Raw genomic sequence first — 22,904 nt, 5'->3', positions numbered from 1 at the left:
TAATAACATTTGGATGAGTATAAAAAATTTTCAATCTCCTATGGTGAGATACTGTGATATGCAAGAAGTAGATTGTGAAGGAAAACTTATATCTGCTCTGAAATTGGATGAAGCTCAAATTTAAAAATGTCAAAAAATGGAAAGAGTATCCATATCCCTTGTGAATAGAGCATTGGACCATATCCAGGGTAAGCTTGATTCCCCATACCACAAAACTTGATCAGAAATGGAGCTTTGGTGGATCGAAGTAGCTCAAATACCAGTAGAAAATCACGATACATTGAAATGGCTGTTTTTGCAGACCGATATCCCTTCTGTAATACAGGACCAAAATGCAGGTGAAAACCTCTCTGTAGATGGCATGGGTGACTTTTTGGTAGAATGGCACTTGAGTGCCGACCTAAAAGCATTAAAGTGCATGTTTGGTGTATGCGGAGGTGCCAATACCAAGTATCCATGTCTATATTGCATGGAAAGCACTGGAACAAAAGGATGGCTTGCAAAACATGAGGTTGGAAAACCACCATCGAGAAATAGTGTGAACGTCATTGACTACCCATTGTCTTCTATGATTTGGGATCCAATTCTAACAATAGATTTAAAAAATGTACATATATGCACAATGCATGCAAAGATTAGAATCTTGGACAAATTGCTTCAACTCCATCTTGACTATGCATATTCTATTAAGCCAACTAAACTTGCAGATGAGTGCATAGAAAAATGCGAGGCTTTGCTCTCTCAAATGGGTTTTCATGGTGGTCAAGTGCATCTAAAAAAAGATCCCACTCTTTCAAAAGGAACCGGTGATGTTTTTCAAGATGTTTCAATGGGTGGAGCAAAAGCCAGAAGATTTTTGAGTAACCATGACAACAAACAAGTTGATGGTATGTGGAACTACTGGAAGGATCTTTGTGTTATAACAACCAATGTCAAAAGTAGACCAGATGTACCCAACAAACACATGGAAGTGTGGAAGAATCTCGACAAATTTTTGAATATTTTGAGACAACAAGTTAGCTCTGCTACTTATGCAGATGACTTTAAAAAGACAACAAAGCTTTCAATAATTGCTATTACAAATGCTTGGGGAGCAAAATACATCATATTACTTGGTGAGTATTCAATTACTTTCTAAAGTCTAGATAGTATTTTACTTTGCATCCTATTGAGTTCAACTTTTTTCTTTTTTTTAAAAAGCATATTCTATACCTGCATGGACCATATTTTGCAAAACAAGGACCCCTTGCAACATGGAATACTCAAGGAATGGAAAAATCTCACTATCAAGCGAGGACTTCTTTTTTCAAATGTACGAGAAAGGGAGGGGGACAAAGAAGGAGCAATGCACTAAAGGAATTATTCAATTGGTTCTATAGGAAGAAATTATATTTTGGTGCAAAAAATTGTCAAATTTAAATCAGTTTTTGATTTTTTTAATATCTCTAGGCATTTTGCCCCTATATCTCAAAAACTTTCTTCTTTTATAGCCCCCAAGAAGGTTGACATTTGTCTCCTGAGCTGCTGCTGCATAGCTAGAGTAGCAAAGAAAGTATCATGCTCTTGAGGCATTGAATCCTGCAGCATATCCAAATATTCTAAGTGCTGCTGCTCTCTCAAGTAGCATGATCTTGTTTGCATTGACTTTAAGGGAAGTGTACCCTAAAAACCGTCACAATATCTTTAGGGCAAACATTGGCAACTCAGGATCTTCAGAATACTGCATGTGAAAAGCACAGAAGGTGGCACTATCCAATGTAGGCATGTAGTGCATGAGAGAGGAGGAATCCCTTCTTGAAGATCCCTCTATTGCTTTCCCTCTCAAGCCTTTAGATCTCCCAAGAAAATTTTCTTTGTCAAGGAGTTCAATCTACAAAACAAGACAGAATGAGTAAATAAAACAAACTTGAAAAAAAAGAAAGATTTCAGAAGGGAGATCACCTTTTGCAACTCATCTTCGGCAATGAATTTTTCTTGAAGGAGATTGCATGATCTGGTCATCTCTCTTATGTCAACTTCCTTTCCAATTTTTTTCACCTTAAAGTCTCTGCCAAAAGATTGGATGCCAAGCTCAACAAGTCTCTTCTCAAATCCTCATCTTTGAGGGAAGGTTTCTCCTCTTCCACTCTTCTCATGCATAGAGCAAGTGCATCAGGAGCAGGCATAAAATCTTTATTGGATGTCTGAAGATCAAGTGCCAAAAACTCCTCTTTTGACTCTTCTTCTGTGTCAATAAAATCTTTGGCCACCTCAGAAGCTTCAGAAATGGTTGCAATACAGTAGTCCTCCCTCATATTAAGCAGACACTGGATATGATGGAGAGAGGGATATACTACTTTCCATTGATATAGAAGTAGGGAAGGTTTGAAATAGTAAGGGAAGCTTCAGACACCTCTACCTCATCTGTTGGCTCATCAATGACAGTAATAGCTCTAAATTGAGCCACATCAAAATGTGCACTCTCTTGCTCCTCAACTGCAACATCAACTTCCTCCTCTTCTAGAATTTCACTTTTCTCAAGCTGCAAAACTGTGGAAACATTTTTATTTGTTGCCTCTTCATCTGTATCTTTCACTTCATCAGCTTTGCCTTGCATGTCAACTTTAAGGAACAAAAAGAAAATAAAGGCTACTTCTTTTGGAACAAGGTTGCAAGGCTTTAAATGTAATTGACAAGAAATGGTAGGTGGACAAACAAAGGAAGTCTTCTTAGAAAATCTTCTAAACCTCCTTGTTACTTTGCCTTTCTGAATTGAGTTGGTAGTAAATTCGGCTAGATGGCAATAAGTCTTGCCATCTAAAAACAAACATTTGCCTTCAACTGCCTCTTCAAACTCTTTGAATTCTTCTGACAAGAAGTCCTTCAAATGGTCTAACAAAGCTGCAAGATCAAACACACGGTTGAATATTTCATATGCTTTGGTGTACACTTCCATGTCACCACCATCCATCACAGAAACCAATAGCTTCTCACTTGGACTCTCCTCCAAAATCTCCTCCCAACCTTCATTCATGGTAGAGGAAAAATCGAACCGATGAAGCTACCTAGACACAGGGTGAAGATCGACAAGTACACGCCAAAATGATTTATAGAGCAATAAGGGGAGAGGGTTACACGATGAGCAAAGCGCTCTGAGCACTGGGTGAAGGTGTCTAAGAACCTCACTAGCATGCCCAAACGAAGCGATAGGGGAGGGTTCCAGGATGTGAAACCTTCTCGGATCGCATCGTGCCAGAGCTCCCGAATGGAGCCAAGTAGAAGCCCAAACCATGCGATAGAGGCGCCACCCGGGGTTTGCAAATGGGTACTGTCGTGTCCTGCGGGACGAAGGGACCTTGAGACACCAAAGCGATGCGTAGCACTAGTGGAGGGAAGTAAAATAAACGCAATTTCTCGCATCGTGTGGGACAAGTAAACGTGTAACACCAATAAAAATCAAGATCAAGCTTTATATAAGGTGCAAAATATTACCGTTATGGACACGTGTTAGCCATGCAGACGTGCCACGTGGCCTGCTTACAACGGTCTTCGTACAGACGGTTGGATGTATATAAAGCTCTCTCACGTGCTCATATTTTACTTTCCCCCATACCTCACATTCGTGTCCTGTCGTTCCTCCTAAACGACCCGCACTTCCTTTGATCGACCCACCCTCGCCATCCGCACTTTCTTATATCTTTCTTCCACTGACCCGTGCTACCCATCCTCGCCCAATCCGTTGCACTTTTGGATTGTTTCTTATTTCTATGCCGTACGACACGATATGAGCAAGTGCTAGACAGTGGGTGGCCAAGATATTGCATCGTGCGATTGTCCTTCCCTTTCCATTGCCAAGATCAGCAGCTTTACATACGACAGGAATATGTTCTAGCATGTGGGTGACCAGGCTATCGCATCGTGCAAGTGTCCATTGATTCATTGTCGAGGCTTAACAGCTTCACATACGACGTGATCCTGCCCTGTTCTAGGATGTGGGTGAACCGGCTATCGCATTGTGCAGGTATTCCTTGATTTATTGGAAAGGTCAAAGGATTCACATACGACGCGATACATACATGTTCTAGAGTGTGGGTGAGTCGGCTATCGCATCGTGCAGGTCTTCTTCCTTGATCTATTGGAAAGGTCCAAAGCTTCACATACGACACGATACGGACATATTCTAGAGTGTGGGTGACCCGGCTATCGCGTCGTGTAGGTGTCTCTCCATGATTCTTACCCAAAATCATTTGCTTCACATATGGCACCATAGGGACAGCTTGTAGATTTTTGGTGACCCAGCTATCGCGTCGTGCGGTGTTTTGTAACCCAAATGGCGAGGATGAAGCAGACTGCAAGGAAAGTCTACCAAGCCCCAAATGATCCAAAAAAAGATGATTAGAGAAAGATCCAGAGAAAGCACCACCTCCACTACCTCGTTAGAGGCCCACTGCTAGAAAAAGGTTGAATTATCAGGTCAAATCTTTAAGAGAAATAAGAAAAGCACAAAAGTCTACTTGTCTACTAATTCCAAAGCTATCTTTCATGAGAGTTGTCAAAGAGATATCAGATAGACTTGTAAGCATGATGAATATCAAAACTTTTGTCTCAGTAAGGTGGCAATCTCAAGCTGTCATGTGCCTTTAGGAAGCTGCTGAGGATTTTCTCATAGACTTCATGAATGATAGCTACATTGCAGCTACATTTGCTCATAGGGTCACACTTATGAGCAAAGATTTTGTGCTTGTGTCAAGTCCGAGGTACAAGTTTGATAAGGCTCTTGAGCTTATTCCTAGTGAGGATCTTAAAGCCTTCCAAATTTTAAATATCCCTCCTTCCAGGCAGTAGAAAGATTCAGGGGTTGTCATTGAGGATATTACACGTGAGTATGAGACAAGAAAGGCCCAAGATATCAAAGCAGGAAAGGAGGTTGAGAAGGAGCAAGACATGATATCAGAGGATGCTATCCTTAAAGAGCAAGCAAAAATTTTGAGAGCATCCAACTCTCTTCTTTATGAAAAAGTTACAGGCCAAATGGTGGTGGATGTCTCCTTGTTTGGAGATAATGAGGTGTACTTGGACATATTCCCTCAAGACACAAGTATTCTTGTAAATCCCAACATTGATCTTGGTGACACTGTGCTCTTTATCTATCTCAGGTATGTGTTACTCCTTTCCTAATTATTAGTGCATGTGAAAGGCAGGTACAAGGGCCTCATTGGGGGGTGTGTTTTCTTTTTCAGGTGTCTTATGAGGGATCTTCCAGAGGCTCTAGCTATGCAAATTTCCATACTTGACCCTCTAGTGACACAATGCCTTTTTAACAAGCAAGGAACCCTTTCAAGTTTTTTTTGAAGATTTTAACATGCTAACTTGCAATTACATAGTATACCCCTATGTTGAAGGGTAAATCTTAACTCCTTACATGTTATTTTAAACATTTTGTGGTATTCCTAGCTAATTGTTATTTTTTGTAGAGGACATTGGAGTCTTACTATCTTCAACTTTTGGACAAAGATATTATATTTATGAATTCATTGTCAAGTATCCATGGGAGAAGTAAACTGTAAGTATGAAGTATGATCTATGCTTGATGGCCCATTGTTTTTTATTAGTAGCTTTTTGATTCAATGTCTTCTTGTAGTGATGCCAAACTTATTGTTGTTCACCTGAGTACCACAAATAAGGATTACAATATAGAAGCTTTCAAGTACTACAATCAAAAAGTGCCTTTACAGACAGACTCAACATCTTGTGGATGGAGGGTGCTTGCCAATGCATGGAGATATCTTGAGTCAAGGTGCTGGATGACTACACTCACTGTAAGTGTGTGGCTCATGTATTTATTTTGATGTCTTAACTATGTATGTATCTACATGACCTTTAGTTCATTTTTCTATTTTTTTCACTTGCATGACTATCCAGAGTCTTGGGTCACGTGGGTGAGAGAGAAGTCTGTTTCTATGGTTTTGGAAAGATCAATAAATCCAAATGATCCAGAATCTCCTTTGTGACCAAAGAAAGGTAGAGCCGCCAAAGGTTTGGATGCAAAGAAATGGATTAGAAGAAGAAAAGTCCTGCAAAGAAGATCCATGCAAAGAAAAAGGATCACAAGAAGAGTCCTACAAAGAAGAGCCATGCAAAGAAGAGTCCTGTCAAGGGGAAGAGTCCCACCAAGAAGAAGATCCATGCTAAGGGGAAGAGTCCCACCAAGAAGACTGCCAAGGGGAAGAGTCCCACCAAGAAGAAGAGCCCTGCAAAAAAAAGAGCAGATACAAAGGGCCATCCATTCCACTCACCATTGAAATTCAAGGTTCAAAAATGTTGTACACTTAAGAACGGTAAGGGGGAGGCACCTAGCTCACCTTTAAAGCTACCATTCATGTTGCGAAAGAATGTTGCCAAGTCACCCAAGCCAGCCACTCCTCAGGAGCCCAAAGCACCAACCCCTTCCAAGTCACCCGTGCCAAGCCCTAAGGAGCCCAAAGCACCAACTCCTGCCAAGTCACCCGTTCCAAGCCTTGAGGAGCCCAAGTCACCACCAACACCCACTCCTGAACTTTCACCCCCTTCTGAACACACAGAAAAAGGGTCTCTGAGGATGCAGAATCCTCTTAGGCAAAAAGAAAAGTGGAGTTTCATGATTGATTACTCCACAAAATCTATGTACACTTTTGTTCATTTTGTCCATATGAACATATATATACCCTTTGGTGATTCATAATTTTTTACTTCAAATACTTAATACCAACTATCGATTCTTAAATGTGTATCATGATGTCATGGAAGTTTAAAACAACATAATTAATGTTCACAATAAGGCAGAGAGAAGATAAATATATTTACAAAATGATTACAATATTGAACTTGTTTTTTCAAGTCCTTGCAAGTGGCTCAAATACAACTCGTTTTGGGGGAAGGCATGTGATGCAAGAGGTTGAAATCTCCATCCTTGTGCTTACCACAACTTCATCCACTTTGAATATATACTCGGGAGATGTTTCATCAAGAAACTCAAGAGATTCTCTAACATCATTTAGTCTCCAGTTTGTTGTTACGATTAGGCTTCTATACTCGGTGTGTGGATGGACTATGACCTTTAGTTCAATCTCTAGACAATTTTCCTAAGACTCGAGAGGAACCCAGCTACCTAATTTGCTTCTCCATCTCCTATAGTCGTAGCCCAGAACTAATGATTGACGACATAGTTGATATGAGATAGACATAGAATTTGGGCTTACTCTACAACTAATATTATCACCAATATGGAAATTTTCTTTGGTGCTCCATCCGTCTCCAAGTACATTATCCAGTTCAGTCATAGAAAGTCTCCTATTAAGCCACACCGTCTTTTTCCTCTGCAAGTCCATTGTTTTGAAACATGCCACAAAGACATGTATAGGCAAGAACCATTGAACTTTAATCCTTCTTGATATCCTTCCCGGAGAAATAGCTTTAAGGATGTCTTCTTTGATCTTGGATTTGAAGCTTGATATAGTCCATGCATCAGGAGCTTCCCAGTCAAGTGAACTTATGGTGGGAACAGGTAACTGATGTAGTTCTCCATATGCACCTTCTCGTGATGGAACTTTGTATTCTGCAAAATAGACAAACAAATCCATTGTTTTGTAAAAGGAAGGTGGCTTGTCAGCATACATAGCATCCGCAATCCCTTTATAACACATATTTAGGAATTTTGGGAAAAACGCGTAATTTTGGGACAAATGTTTGTGAACCAAGTTCTTGGGTGGTGGCTGGACTATGCTAGGTTGTGGTGTTGTAAACCATTGTTGTCAAGTTCCTAGGTAGAGTTTCCATTATGCCAAGGGGCTACTGACCCCCCATCAGTTTCGAGGTAAATTTCCCCAATAGTACCCCTCGCAAAATCTATAGCACTACTTTACAACAAGGCTCAAACTAGAGATTGAGGCGTCAAGTGCCACCCACAATTCAAAGATTCCACTTTGGTACTTGAGTTTTAGCTAAAATTTTCGAAATAGAAAACTATAAGAGGACAGTGAAATCAAAACAAGATGAAATTTGTGATAGATTTTAGACATTCTTGGTGTAAGAAACTCGGATTAATGAGCTTCTACTTGGGAGGCATTGCGCAACATTTGAGGGAAAGGGACCACATGTGTCCCCCATCAACATTGTGATCCTTTGCCCCAACAACACCTAGCTAGGTATACGGTGCACATTTCACAAAAGCTCATGCGTTTTTTTAGGTCATTGTTTAGAATGTATGATGAGAAATTGTATAAACACACTTGTGATACATAATTAAGGTGCCGAGGAAAATACTATTGGAGTAGAATGGAGATGAAGCACTTACTGAAGTTGTATTCCTATTTCGTATAGTTTGTCTCCTTCATGAGACGCTATACTCTTTTGAGATGATTGTCATGAATGGAGTCTCTCATAGAAAACTTGAGAGAAAAATCATGTTGTTGCACAAGAGAACCAAAGATATGGAATTTACAAAACCAACCCATCCTTACCAAAGTGCGATGCGTAGACCACTCCACTAGTTTGTTGCTCGTAGGCCTGGAGATTTGGTGCAATATGATACACATTCAATAACATTAGTAATGGGGGCCGTTACAATATTGGCCCCCTTACCTTAGGATTTGATACTTCTTTTACAATTGTTAGAGCGCCCCCCCCCCCCCCCCCCCCCCCCCCCCCCAATAGCCTGCTGACTATGTGTAGGGCCTTTCAACTTTGGAAAGGCTGCTTAGGCGAGATATGCATGCCCATAATATCATTGTTGCATATGACCTAAATGCTACAATCCAACACAAAGCAATCCAAACACCCTCGAGGTGGTTGAAGACTCCTTTTGACTGGTTGTGACAGGTTTGGAGACGATTATCTATTGTGGAGGGTGGTTCAACCAGCCCCTAGCTTGGGGGCACCTAAGGAGACAACTTATTTCACAGAGTTGCAAAGCCAGCTTACATGTACACCATGTCGTATGTACACATCATGTCGTAACTACAGGGCCCTCTATAATCAGCTTTGATGGATCTTTGGGGAGTGTTGTTGAGGCTTGAGCTTTAGTTTGAGCAAGCTTTGGAGGAAATTATAGTCATTGACTAAGTCCGTCTAAGTTAACGACTATGTTAGGTTTCTCCGTCAAATTTGAAACCCAACGTTAGTTTTGAAATTTGGAAGTGACGATGGCGCCTTGCTGCTATCCCCTAAGCCCGCCATGTTGCTTGTTGCTTTATTGTGATCTCCCCATGAACTAGGCTAAGAAAATATCTTGAAGCACCATGAACTGTTATGCCAGCTTGAGCCTGCCACGCATTGCTACATGTCTATCGCCTCAGCCGCCACGCCTCTTACTGTCAATCCATGTCAGCCATGCCTCTCGTCATGAACTGTTGCATGACGCACCGATGATAAGGTGGCAGGTGGAAAGCAGAGGGCCTCCATAACAGTTGAGGGCCCAGCTATTGGAGAGAGAGGAAAATGGCAGGTGAAGCAATATCGGCGCTACCCTTCAGCCTGATGCACCGAAACAACACCCTGCCCTAAACTGTGATGTCTTGATCCCACCATGAATTGATGCATGAGCTAAACGTCGCCTCAGTCGCCCTGGAGGAGCCATGATTTGTCCGCCTTTGTCATGAGCTAATTTTTTGCCAAACCTGCAGCGCAAAATCACACTGAGAAATGTCTGCACTGGAGAGCCCTAAATCCTCGCCTATATCCCAAAAATGCTGCAGAGCGCGCTTGTGTGTATAAACGAGAAGCCCCATGCTGTTTTCAATTGCCTCTATTGTTGAGATGTCGAGCTCTACACCTTGAGTTGGCATCCACTAGGGGTCTTGGCCGCTTACGGCATTTACTCACTGGCGCGTTAGGTGACCGACACGGAGGATCTCTGCCAGTGATTCTACAGCTGGACTACACTTATAGTGCCAGCCTAGTACGCTTCTAGCGAGTTCACACTTAGTGACCGCATGTACATATGTGCTACTTTTCAGCTTTAGCACTTAGTCATTTTGTACTCTCTTTTCTGTAAAGAAGAAGAAGAAGCTTTCCATCTCTGTGTGCTTTGTGCTTGTCTTGTCTAGCTCTCTTGCATCCTCATTCTTTACATGGTATCAGAGCCTGGTGCAGGCAAGAGAGGCTAAGAGAGCAAGAGCATCACAATCCCTTCGTTCGCAATCCACGACCAGTTTTTCGCACAAGTTTTTCGCACAAGTTTCTGAACAGGTCTCCAAAGTGCAGTATACAGAGATTTACTGTACAAGTACAGTGGTTGTGAAACGCTTGATTGTGGACACTCGTTGAGTGTAGAAAGCGTTACAGGAACCACAATAGCAGGTTCAGCAGATTTGCAGGTTTTTGCAGATTGCAGCTATTTTGTCTTAGTGCTTCAAGATGTCTGACGGTTTCAGTCAGATTGTTACTGAGAAGCTTGAGAAAAATAACTACCCTGCATGGAAGTTCAGAATAACAAATTTCCTAAAAGGAAAAGGTTATTGGGACTATGTAGAAGGAGACAATGAAAAGGAACCAGAGATTCCCGAGGCAAATGCTACAGCAGAACAAAGGAAAGCTTTGAGGGACTGGCAACAAGGCCAGAGCAAAGTGATGTATTGGCTGTCTATGAGCATCACAGATGGCATGATGGGCTATCTACAGGATGCTGAAACCCCCGCCATTGCATGGAGAAACTTAGGCAGAGTGTTCGAGGTGAACACCAAGGCCAGGAAGCTTCAACTAAAGTCGGAGCTAAATCAGGTTAAGAGGAACAACCTCTCAATCAATGATTATGCCTTGAAGATCAAGAGTATCATTGAGGCTCTTGGATCTATTAAAGTCTCAGTGGAAGACGATGACATTGTCCGTGCATGCTTGGATGGTCTAGGAGATGAGTATGTACATTTTAGGTCTTCCATGAATACAAGAGACGACATCCCCGTGTTCCAAGATTTGATTTCTATGCTTATTCTTGAGGAGAAGAACCTTGACACATCTTCTTCTCATGGCAGAAATAATTCTGAACAGGCCTTCTATTCTAACTCCAACAGAGGTAGAGGTAGAGGTCGTGGTCGAGGCCCAAGGGGTTGCAGGGGCCAATTTCTGGAAGGTCAATCAAATCAAAACATTACAGGTGGCAGGGGAAACCAGTCTCAAGGCAGGGGGAGTCAAAGAGGTCGTGGTGCAGGATCAAGCAGGCAGCAACATACTCCAGATAGTAGAGAATGTTGGACTTGTGGTGAAAGAGGTCACATGTCACGTGACTGTCCAAAGGGAAAAGCAAGTAGAAAGAGAGAACAGGGCAACTATGCATCTACTAGCAGAGATGCAGATGACAGCAAAAACGAGCGCATGTTTGTTATGCAACATGTAATGAATACAATGACTGCAGAGAATTCCACCCAAGATGATGTTTGGTATGTGGATTCAGGTGCCTCTAATCACATGACGTCTCGTGGGAGAGTGGTTTAGAGATATGCGCAAACCAGATGTGTCAGGCTATGTGCAGACAGGAGATGACACAGCTCACCCCATTGCTCATGTAGGGGACATACCTCTAAATACGAAGAGTGGGAAATCAAAGTACTTAGCAGATGTACTTCATGTCCCAAACATTACAAAGAATCTTGTTTCTGTTGGACAAATGGTTGAGCAGGGTTTGCAGGTTCGCTTCAATCCAAATGGCTGTTATGTAGAAGATTTCCAGAATGGCTGTAAGCTGATCACAGAGGGCAAATGTGTGGGCAGAATGTTTACGCTGAATGTAGACATGCCTGAGGTAAAAGCTGCATTATTTGCACAGGGCACAGGTGTTGTGGCTGATGTTGACATTTGGCACAAACGCATTGGCCATGTCAATGAGCAGAGATTGCGCAGCATGCAATCAAAACAGATTGTAAAAGGTTTGCCCAAATTCAAGGTGGATGGTATGCATAAAGTGTGTGCAGCATGCCAGTTTGGAAAACAGTCAAAGGGCTCATTTCCACATGAGCGCAATGTATGTAAAAATCCACTTGAGGTGGTGCACACAGATGTTTGGGTCCAACCGATACTGCAAGTATACATGGTTGCAGGTATTATGTCTCTTTCATTGATGACCATACAAGGAAAGTATGGGTCTACTTCATGCGTAACAAAAGTGAAGTGTTTGGTCACTTTCAAGACTTCAAAGTCATGATTGAGAAGGAGACAGATATGCAAATCAAGACATTGAGGTCAGATGGAGGGGGAGAGTACTTCTCCAATGATTTTTCAGATTTTCTGCGAATGCATGGTATACATAGGCAGTTTACATGCAGATATACTCCACAGCAGAATGGGGTCGCAGAAAGGAAAAACAGGCACATTGCAGAGGTTGCACGTGCATTGATGAATGAGAAGAACATGCCTCATCATTTCTGGGCTGAAGCTGTAAATACAGCTGTGTACATTATGAACAGGACACCTACAGCTGCGGTGCATGATGTAACACCTGAGGAAAAGTTTACAGGTACAAAGCCTGATTTGGCACACTTGAAAGTGTTTGGCTGCATAGCTTACGTGCATGTACCAGATGAGTTGCGTAGGAAATTAGATCCTAAAGCAGAGAAATGTATTCTTGTGGGATATTCCCTTGAACAAAAGGGGTACAGGTGCTACAATCCTACTACACGAGAATTACGAGTGAGCAGAGATGTAGTCTTTGATGAGATGAGCAGCTGGTACAGTAATGCACATGGCACTATTGGGGCTGATGTAAAAGATGATGTGGTTGTACAAAATGTGAGGCCACAGTCACAGGTTTTGAGTGGACCACAAGAGTCCTCTTCTCGTGGCTCTGTTGAGAAACCATGGAATGGTAGACTACGTACGCAGGTTACTTCACCAACAGGTACAGGGAATGTATCACGAAAAGGAAAGGAAAAGGTTGATGAACCTCCCTTTATGGTTGATGCATCATCAGGTTTTTCACATGTAGACATGGATTCAGATGGTTCTGAACAAAGTCTTGATGAGGAATTTGGAATTCCGGCTGTCAGGACACCTGGTGTAAGGAAAGTACAAGAAGATGCTAGAGGGCAAAGGAGTGACCCAGGACCGCGCAGATCTAATAGAGTCAGAAATCCAGTTCAGAAATTGACTTATGATGGGTATCTAGCGCACCACCAAGCCTACATGGCTAAGGTGATACAGGATGTGGAGCCCACATGTTTTGAGGATGCAGTTGGAAATGTGCATTGGGATGATGCAATGAATGAAGAGATGGCTGCATTGGAAGCAAATGACACATGGGAGTTGGTGCCATTGCCAAGTGGCAAGAAAGCTATTGGCTGTAAATGGGTGTATAAAACCAAGCATAAGGCTGATGGTAACATTGAGCGTCACAAGGCAAGGCTGGTCGCAAAGGGTTATGCATAGACGTATGGCATAGACTATATATGAGGAGACCTTTGCTCCAGTGGCAAAGATGACGACAGTGAGAGCTGTCATAGCAGTGGCTGCATCTAGAGGATGGATTATGCATCAAATGGATGTAAAGAATGCCTTCTTGAATGGTGAGTTGCAAGAGGAAGTGTATATGGATCAGCCACCTGGTTATGTCGATCCAGGTTACCCAGATTATGTATGCAGACTTCTCAAAGCTTTGTATGGTTTGAAGCAGGGCTCTAGAGCATGGTATGACAGGATTGCCAAGTATCTTGTCAGTATTGGTTTTAAGAGAGCTCATGCTGATCATTCACTCTATGTACGTGAGAGTGATGTGGGGATTGTGGTCATTACCATATATGTAGATGACCTTATTATTGTTGGTGACAATGCTATGGAGATTGACCATGTGAAGGGTCTTCTCAAACAGGAGTTTGAAATGAAAGATTTAGGCGAGTTGCGCTACTTTCTTGGCATTGAAGTGATCAGGACTCCAGAGGGTGTATGGCTATCACAGAGACAGTATGCTTTGGACATGTTGTCAAAGTATGGTATGGCTGATTGTAAGCCAATTTCTATTCCCTTGGATGTGAATGCAAAGCTGAGTGCAGAGAAGGGTGATGTTGTTGAGGATGTCAACATGTACAGGAAGACTGTGGGTAGTCTAATCTACTTGACTATCACGAGGCCAGACTTGAGCTACACAGTAGGCTTGGAGAGTCAGTTCATGCAACTTCCGAGGAAGCCACATTTGGATGGAGTACGACGCACACTTAGGTATGTGCAAGGTACTCTTGACTACGCATTGTTCTATGCAGCAGATGCACCATTAGCATTGTATGGGTATACAGATGCAGATTGGGCAGGTAGCATTGTTGATAGGAGATCTACGAGTGGCTTCATGTTCTCTTTTGGGAGTGCTGCTGTTACTTGGAGCAGCAAAAAGCAGCCTACGGTTGCTTTATCGAGCACAGAGGCCGAGTACAGAGGTGCAGCAGTTTCGGTGTGCGAGGTAGCTTGGCTACGCACATTACTTGAGGACTTGGGAGTGCAGGTGGACCAGCATATTTTCATCCATTGTGACAACCTCAGCAGCATGCAGTTGGCTAGGAACCCAGTGTTCCATGCCAGGACCAAACACATAGAGGTCCATTACCACTACGTTCGAGAGCGAGTGTTGGCGGGCGACATCGACTTGGTCTACGTCAGCATAGAGGAGCAGATAGCGGATATCTTTACCAAGGCCCTCGGAGCTGAGAAGCTTCGACGTTTCCGAACTATGCTTGGACTCTGCGACATGCAGAGCTCGAGGGGGAGTGTTGAGATGTCGAGCTCTACACCTTGAGTTGGCATCCACTAGGGGTCTTGGCCGCTTACGGCATTTACTCACTGGCGCGTTAGGTGACCGACACGGAGGATCTCTGCCAGTGATTCTACAGCTGGACTACACTTATAGTGCCAGCCTAGTACGCTTCTAGCGAGTTCACACTTAGTGACCGCATGTACATATGTGCTACTTTTCAACTTTAGCACTTAGTCATTTTGTACTCTCTTTTCTGTAAAGAAGAAGAAGAAGCTTTCCATCTCTGTGTGCTTTGTGCTTGTCTTGTCTAGCTCTCTTGCATCCTCATTCTTTACATCTATGCCTGCTTCCCTCGTCCTCTCGCTGGCCCCCAAAGGCCCCTGCAGGTGGTCGCCTCAAAGCTTCTACAGGTCTCAAAAAGCCCCGATTGCCTCTCAGAAAGCATGTGCCTACTTCTGCAGCATGATGTAGAAGATGGCCAATCCTTGCTTCCTCTTCTGTAGCAATTGAGTCGTTGAACGTGTAAAGTCCTAAGCTACACATTAACTAGCTTGTAAATACCTTTTTTTAATGTGTGCTGAGGTGGTATAAGAAAACTCAAGTGACGTGTAGGTGTGCGGATATTTGACTTGGATGTGCAGTCTACACTGTCATTTTCCACCAAGCTTACAAGCGAGGAAGAGCTTGCTCGCCTGATACCTGTTGTGGAGGCAATTAAGAAGCGTCCATCCATGGAATTTGTATGGTCTGCACCTGAATGTGGGCACATCATATGGAAAAGAGGACCTCCATACGAAGCAAGTGACAAGGATAAATATTGAGCAAGAGCTGCATGCATGCGCGTGTGCAACTGTCATCCATGCTCACCACATCCTACAAAGATAGTGACACTCGCTCTCTCATTGCCAAAGATTCCACACTCTATTTTGTTGCCCTTGTGTTTTTGGGCAGGTATGCTAGCTCCTCTCTCTCTCTCTCTCTCTCTCTCTCTCTCATGCTTCTTGAAACAAAGACTTGCAAAGCTCTTTCTAAGTAGTCGAGCATTTAGTCTATTGCTCTTGGGCTCGAACTTAAGTTCGACCCTCATATTGACCTGGATAGTTTTCAATAGGCTTCATGAGCACAATATAACTTGTTTTAGTTGAGCATTCAGTTTTTGGATTCAAGGCTCCAACTTAAGTTCGAGCCTCATGACATAGACACTCAATTTTCAAGCATCATGAGGCTCCAACTTAAGTTTGAGCCTAATGACATGGATGCTTAGTTTTCAAGTCTCATGAGCACTCGAATATAACTTGTTTTAGTTCAGCATTTAATCTCTAGTTTCAGGGCTCAAACTTAAGTTTGAGCATCATGACCTGGATCCTAAGTTTTCAAGCCTCATGATTACTTGAATTTAACTTGTTTTAGCTTAAAATCCAATCTCAAGATTTGAGGCTCGAACTTAAGTTCGAGTCTCATGACATAGACGCTCAATTTTCAAGCCTCGTGAACACTCTAGTAGAACTCATCAGGCTCGAACTTAAGTTCGAGCCTCATGACACGGACACTCAATTTTCAAGAACACTTTCGATCTAGAAACTATCCTAAAGGGTTTGTATCTCACAAGGTTTGAATTGAGTCTTCATGCGTTCCAAACTTATGTTTCGGTCTCATGATTAAAGACTCATTTTATAAGCATCATGAACATTCTAGTAGGACTGATCTTCCAACCTAGAATCCATCTACAAGAGTCCTATCTCATGAGGTTGGAACTTAGGCTTGAGTCTCATGGGCCAGAGACTCATTTAAAACTTTTTCAAGTTGAAATCCATCTTTAAAGGTCTCTAGAGCATGAGGCTCTTGACCCTCATGACCTTTAAAATCAATTATTAATCCTCATGAGAACTCTAGGAGGACACTTTATATCTAGAAGAGTCCTATCTCATGAGGTTGGAACTTAGGCTTGAGTCTCATGGACCAGAGACTTATTTAAAACTCTTTCAAGTTGAAGCCATCTTTAAACGTCTCTAGCGCATGAGGCTCTTGACCCTCATGACCTTTAGAATCAATTATTAATCCTCATGAGAACTCTAGGAGGACACTTTCTATCTAGAAACTATCTACAAGACTATCTACAACACTAAGCGTGAGAGTCTCACAAGCTAGAGACTCTTGGACAAGTCTTTCCAACTGAAAGTCATCTTCCAAAGAGTGCCACAAACACTCTTTTTGACCAGAAACTATCCCCAAGTGTCTCTATAAGATGAGACCCAGAGTTTAGTCTAATCCTCATGATTCAAAAATGCTTGTAAAATAGCTAAAAGTTATCTACATCAGCGATAGAGCTCAAACTTCAACCTTGGGCCTAGTTATTCTCTAAACATTTGTGATAGCTTGACTCAAGATTTGGACCTATTCAAATTCATGTTATGCCATATTATCACTAAAGGTACATGCCCAAGTATTCATGTCCTCAAATACAAATGAGATTTACATAACTATGCTATGTCATCTGATCACTAAGGTATATTCCCAAGTATTCATGTCCTCAAGTACGAATGAAATTTTCACAGCTATGTTGTGTCATCTTATTACTAGGTTATATGCCCAAGTATTCATGTCCTCAAGTATGAATGAAATTTGCACAACTATGTCTAGCACTCAAAAATGAATCAAACATAAAAGAAGTATTAATGATATTTGTTTATCTTGTTGTAAATTTTTCATACTTTTAAGAGTTTTCTTCATGATATATTCTTTTTTTTGTGGTTTTTTGACTATATATCGTGTTCTAAAAAAGCACATTTGGAGTTCATCAATTTCTCAAAAAATTTTGCTCTTATGTTCTATTCAAGTGATCAATACAAACAAATAGAGGCCACTCCATGCTCAGGGGATGTACTATGTAGTCATGTTAATGCACCTCACGAGTTCAACGGGAGGGTTTTTAAATGCAAAAATTTTAAGCAATTTAACAAAGATACATTCAAGTAAGGGGTTTTTACATTCAATTTTTAAAAAATTGCCTTAAATACATAGTAATTTTAAAGTTCACTCAAACATGTTAAAATAGGAGTTTTTAATTACCCTATCAATGCACACAATATAGGGGGGTATGGCATAGTGCACCGCTCGAGGCTCCATGGAACTATCTCACTGTCTCATGGAATTAGATCCCATAATACATACTAATCTCTCCCAAAAGCAAGCATGTTTATGCTCATCATTAAGAGACATTTCTAGCATCGGTGCTCAAGAGAGGTCCTCCTCCAATCAAGCATGTGATATAAGGTTGTGCATTTGAGTGATGAACCACATTCATCTCCTCTTTGATGATAATTGATAATGATGCTTTTTTGTTTGTTTAGCTAATCTTAACCTATTCAAGATAAGAAAAAGGTACCCTCCCCATGAAATTGTCTCATGGACATATCCTTCATATATGTATTATGTAGTTGCAAAAGCAGGCATGCTTGTGCTCTTCATTAGAGAAAATTCCTTGATTTTCTCTCAAAGAGATGCCCTCCACAATCTAGCATGTGACGAGTAGTGGTTTATTTGGACTCGGAACTACATCTCTATCCTCTTTGATTTGCTAGATAGTGATGTGTTTATATTGTTATTTTAATATTTAAGATATACAACAAAATCAAAGGGTACTAAATACATGAAAATTATATCATAGAAGTATCCTATATCTACATAATATTCACCTGGGATAGTAAGCATGCTCATGTTGTCCATGAGAGAGAGTCCTGGCCTTTGTGATTAAAGAGATGCCCTCCCCCCTCATGTAAGTGGAACATGCACAAATATACTTTATTTTTGCAAAATTGTGGAACCTATCAAGTGAAGAGACTGAATTTTTTGAGGGGAACAATATTTGCATGACTAACTAGATTGATATATGCAAGGTAGTTGCATGGATACCTAGATTGATATATGCAAGGACAAGCAAGGATATACTTGTATCACTCTAGTAAATGAATTAGCTTGCAATAGAGAAACATTAAAGTATCTACAAGAGGAAACACAATGTTTAAGGAGACATATGTATTAGGTTATCCGCTTGATATTGCTTCAAAGATCACATCTATCTTACTTTAAATATGAATTGCCTACATAACTAAGAATATCTTTTTGTTCTTCATGTGTTATCTTGGTGTTTCTAAACACCATACTCATTTGAGAGCCCCTCAACATGAAAATTGCTTGTGAACAAGTCCAATTTTTTTGCTCATGTTATTTATTAGTTTCTTAACATTGTACTCTTTGATGATTCTTTTGATTCCATTGCCTTCCTTTAAATGTCTTGAATTTGCAGACAATATATTTATGTGATTAGTGCAATGGATGATGAAGTTATTCATTAAAACTTACTCTTCCTTATCAACAATATTAAAGTCATGCTTCCAAATAATTTCTCATTGTATATACACAAGCACAACAACATATCTATGTGTTGAGGATATGGCTATGTGTTAAGGCTCAATTCCTGAAACCATTCTCTAGTCACATAGAGTTATCTTGAACTAGGTATGAACCGCATGCCCACTTGCTAGTTTAAGTGAGGTGTGTGATGTTTTAATTAGCTTCAAACCTCCTCTTAATATCCTATAGAGCAACAATAAGTGAGGAGTCAATTTAAGTTTGAGTCTCACATCCATGTGCTAGTGCCTTGAACTAAGTTTGAGTGTGTCCACTTGCTAGTTAAGCAAGCCATGTGAGGCTCAAACTCAAATAAAATACTCTTCTTAATATCCCGCATAGTAGCAACAAGTGAGGGTTGAACTTAATTTTGAGCCCCCAGTTCAATTTATATGGCACAAAGGGTCCCCACAAACAACCATGAGGTCAAACTTAACACAAAATACTACAATTTCAAGTCTCATTTTTAAAAATGGGACTTGAATAATTCCCAAAATTCCTAAATATGTCTTTTATGCATTGCTTTGAACGTCCCACTTAGACTCTCCACAGGCTGCCATTTCACAGCTACCTGTTGAAGGAAATATATCTGGAATGGAATCAAAAAATGAGAAAAACAATGGGATAATGAAAAATTCACTGTATCAATTTTTATTTATTTATACTTACAGTAAGAATGCAGTGTGGGATGTTCTTCCCAATCTAACACCATATCCTTGGCCATGTACACATGTTGAACCTTAGCTAGCCAGCCATTTTCGGTCACTTTGACAGCAAGAACACGACCTTTCCAATGGTTTTTTACTTTATCACGTTTAGTTCTCTTCACTCTGTGTACACCTTTGCATGGAAGCATTGTTACCCAGTCATTGACATGAAAAGATATGGGATTCCAAACACCATCCTCTCTAATGTTAAGGGCGATGTGCAAAAGACGCCATGGAAACTCAGAGATTAGAGAAGAAGAAAGAAAATATAGACGGAAAGACTTAAACCTCTCACAAAATAGAGAGAGAGCGAAAAAGGTATACGTTTGAAAAAAGTAGGTGATTTCTCATTAATGCCCTTGTTTTGAGAGCCTTCTAACATAGATTTCGTATCTTTTGACAACGCTTTTGTGAAATATAAAATAGAATAAAAGATGAGACTTCATTACTTTGAGCCGCAAATTTAATGAGCTCTCTCGCCAAAAGCATCCAAATATCGCAGTTTCAGCCTTATGATCAAGACATTTAGCGGTTCTCTATCAAAATAGGACCACCAAAACCCACAATAGAGGAGACAAGAGTGCCATAATTTTGTATACGTGTCAAATAACTATTGGAATATTCCTTAATCCTTAGATTAACAAACAACCCTTTTTGAGTCGTTTTTGGCCCTAATGGGAGGAGTGGCACATGGAATTGGCAGTTCTTCTAGGAGTTGGTGAAGCCACAATGCTTCACGAGCAGCGAGGGATGCTTCTATATACTCTGCTTTGGTAGATGATAGAGCAAGAGAAGTCTTGCGCTTGCTTTGACAAGAAATAGCACCACCTACAAGAAGAAATACATGCCTAGAAATGCTATGCATATTCGGGTCTTGCCCGGCCCAGTCCGCATCAACAAAACCTTTGAGTTGCAGTGCTGATGAATGGTGCTGACTATAATAGGTGAGAGAATGATGGCGAGTGTGATGTAAGTACGTAGTGATCTCTTGGCAGTGAGACCATGGCATTTGTGAGGTGCCTTCATATGGCAAGATAATACATGACCGGTAAAGTTAATGTCAAGCCTTGTGCATGAAATGAGGTACCTTTGTTGGGCAATCAAGCGAGCATAGGGAAAGCTTGACATAAAATCAGTATCATCATCAGATGGTGGCAGAGATGTGAATAGTTTATGCTTGACAAGGTGGGGGGTGGAGAGTTGTGCATTAGAAGAGAGAACACCTCACCAAATATGTCTTCAATGTATTTCCGGTGTGAGAGTTTGATGAATTTTCCATTTGAATCCTTGTTGACCTCTATGCCCAAGAAGTAGGTCATAGGGCCGTTGTCATGGACTGTGAATTATTCCTTGAACATTTGCACAACATGTGAGACATATGTCTCATCACTAGCAATGATAGGGATGTCATCGACATAGACACCAATGACACATCCATGAAGAGAGTATGATAGAATAAATTGGGGTCGAAAGTGCATTGTACCTATCCCCATTTAATAAGGAAAGCATGCAAGCCCTTGAACCATTGTCGTGCTGACTGCTTCAGACCATATATAGGCTTATTTAGCTTGCATACATAGATAGTGGGATCATCACATAGAAGTAGGGAGGTTGAGCCATATAAATGACTTCATCTAGCCATCCATGTAGAAAGGTAGCACGAATGTCAATGTGATGAAGAGGAATGTCAAAGAATGCGGCTAATGCAACAAGTATGTGAAATGATGTGATACCCATGACGGGACTATAAGTATCAGAGAAATATGTACCATGTTGTTGTGTATAGCCCTTCACAACAAGCCTTGCTTTGTAGCATTCCACAGAATGGTTGGAGCGATGCTTCTTCTTGAGAATCCATCGGCAACCAATGACATTGGCGTCGTCGCTCCTTGGCTTGATAGTCCAAGATTGAGCTTCTTCATGTGCTTGAAGCTCTTCCTTCATGGCTTCAATCCATTGTTCACCTTCGGGACAGGCAATGGCATCTTCGACAGAGAGCGTGTTCTCCTCGAGCTCATCGAGGATTTTGATAGAGAGGTCTGCTTCTTCTTGAATCAAGAATGTGGAGAAGGAAGTTGCTTCGTAGATGGCTTTGCGAGAGCGGTGTCCAGGGTGAAGGGGAGACAAGATGTCTTCATCATCCAATGGGGCTGATTTGGATGGTCGATTAGAGTGTTCATTAGAGGCCTTGAGGGCTGAGGATGAAGAGGAAATGCTCATGGGAGTGATGGTGTTTCTACAAGTAGTAGAAGTAGGCGGGGTTGAGTATGAGGATGAGACTACAATAGGTGTGTGAGGCGATGAAGGAGAAGCTGAGGGGCTGAAATGATGTCTGTTTTGGGGCATCTTTGAGCGAGGTAGGGGGTTGAGATGGTGTGTAGCTGCTGGAAGAGCTAAAGAGTGCTTCAATTGATGCTCATGCGATGTCGATTGTAATGATACAGAGGTATGAGCATGTGTGTGTGTGTGTGTGTGTGGGCATTGTGTATCATGTTTCACTATTGTTTAAGGAGCATGGGAGTGCCCATGAGTGGCACTGGTGGATAGGGCGCCGAGATAAGCGCATGTGATTGGGGGTGTGTGCGTTTAGTTACAGTTGGCACTGTAAAATTATTATCTTTGCCCAGTATCCATGCTTCACAAAATGTGATTGGGGTAATTGTGGTTGGTAGACCCACCACTAGCTCCTTCTGCTGCATATCCTTGAGCACTTGTTGCGAGACATGAGCTAGCCTATAGTGCCAATTAAGTGTCTCCTCTTGCCTAGGAGAATTGATGAATGATGAAAGTGCTTTGGGTTGGACCTTGCTGGAGCCAAGAGGATACAAGTGTCCTTCCTAGGGGCAAGATATAGAAAAAGGCTTGTGATTTGTATCAATTGTGTGCAGGATGCACATATCATGCGTGAAATAAATTGTAATGCCCTTGGAGGTGATCTCTCCTATGGAGATAAGATTCTGCTTTAAACCAGGTACATAGTATACCTTGTCTATGTGAGCTATAGTGCATTTTGGTAGGGTAATGGCAACAGTGCCATATCCTTGAGCATGTTGAATTTTTCTATCCCCCATGAGGACTTCAAGTGGGTGTTGAAGAGGAGTGTA

The 22,904-nt window shown here is 41.5% G+C and overlaps 1 pseudogene; it reads right to left on the bottom strand.

Moving 5' to 3' along the window:
• Nucleotides 1–6,851: 6,851 nt before the first annotated feature.
• On the bottom strand, nt 6,852–22,020 carry LOC147419691 (uncharacterized; annotated as a pseudogene).
• Nucleotides 22,021–22,904: the final 884 nt, after the last annotated feature.

Source organism: Adiantum capillus-veneris, chromosome 29 (genome assembly GCF_014529385.1).
Source record: "Adiantum capillus-veneris isolate H3 chromosome 29, ASM1452938v2, whole genome shotgun sequence".
Taxonomy (NCBI): domain Eukaryota; kingdom Viridiplantae; phylum Streptophyta; class Polypodiopsida; order Polypodiales; family Pteridaceae; genus Adiantum; species Adiantum capillus-veneris.
Note: the sequence above shows the minus strand (reverse complement) of the source record. Positions and strands in the feature narration are given on the sequence as shown.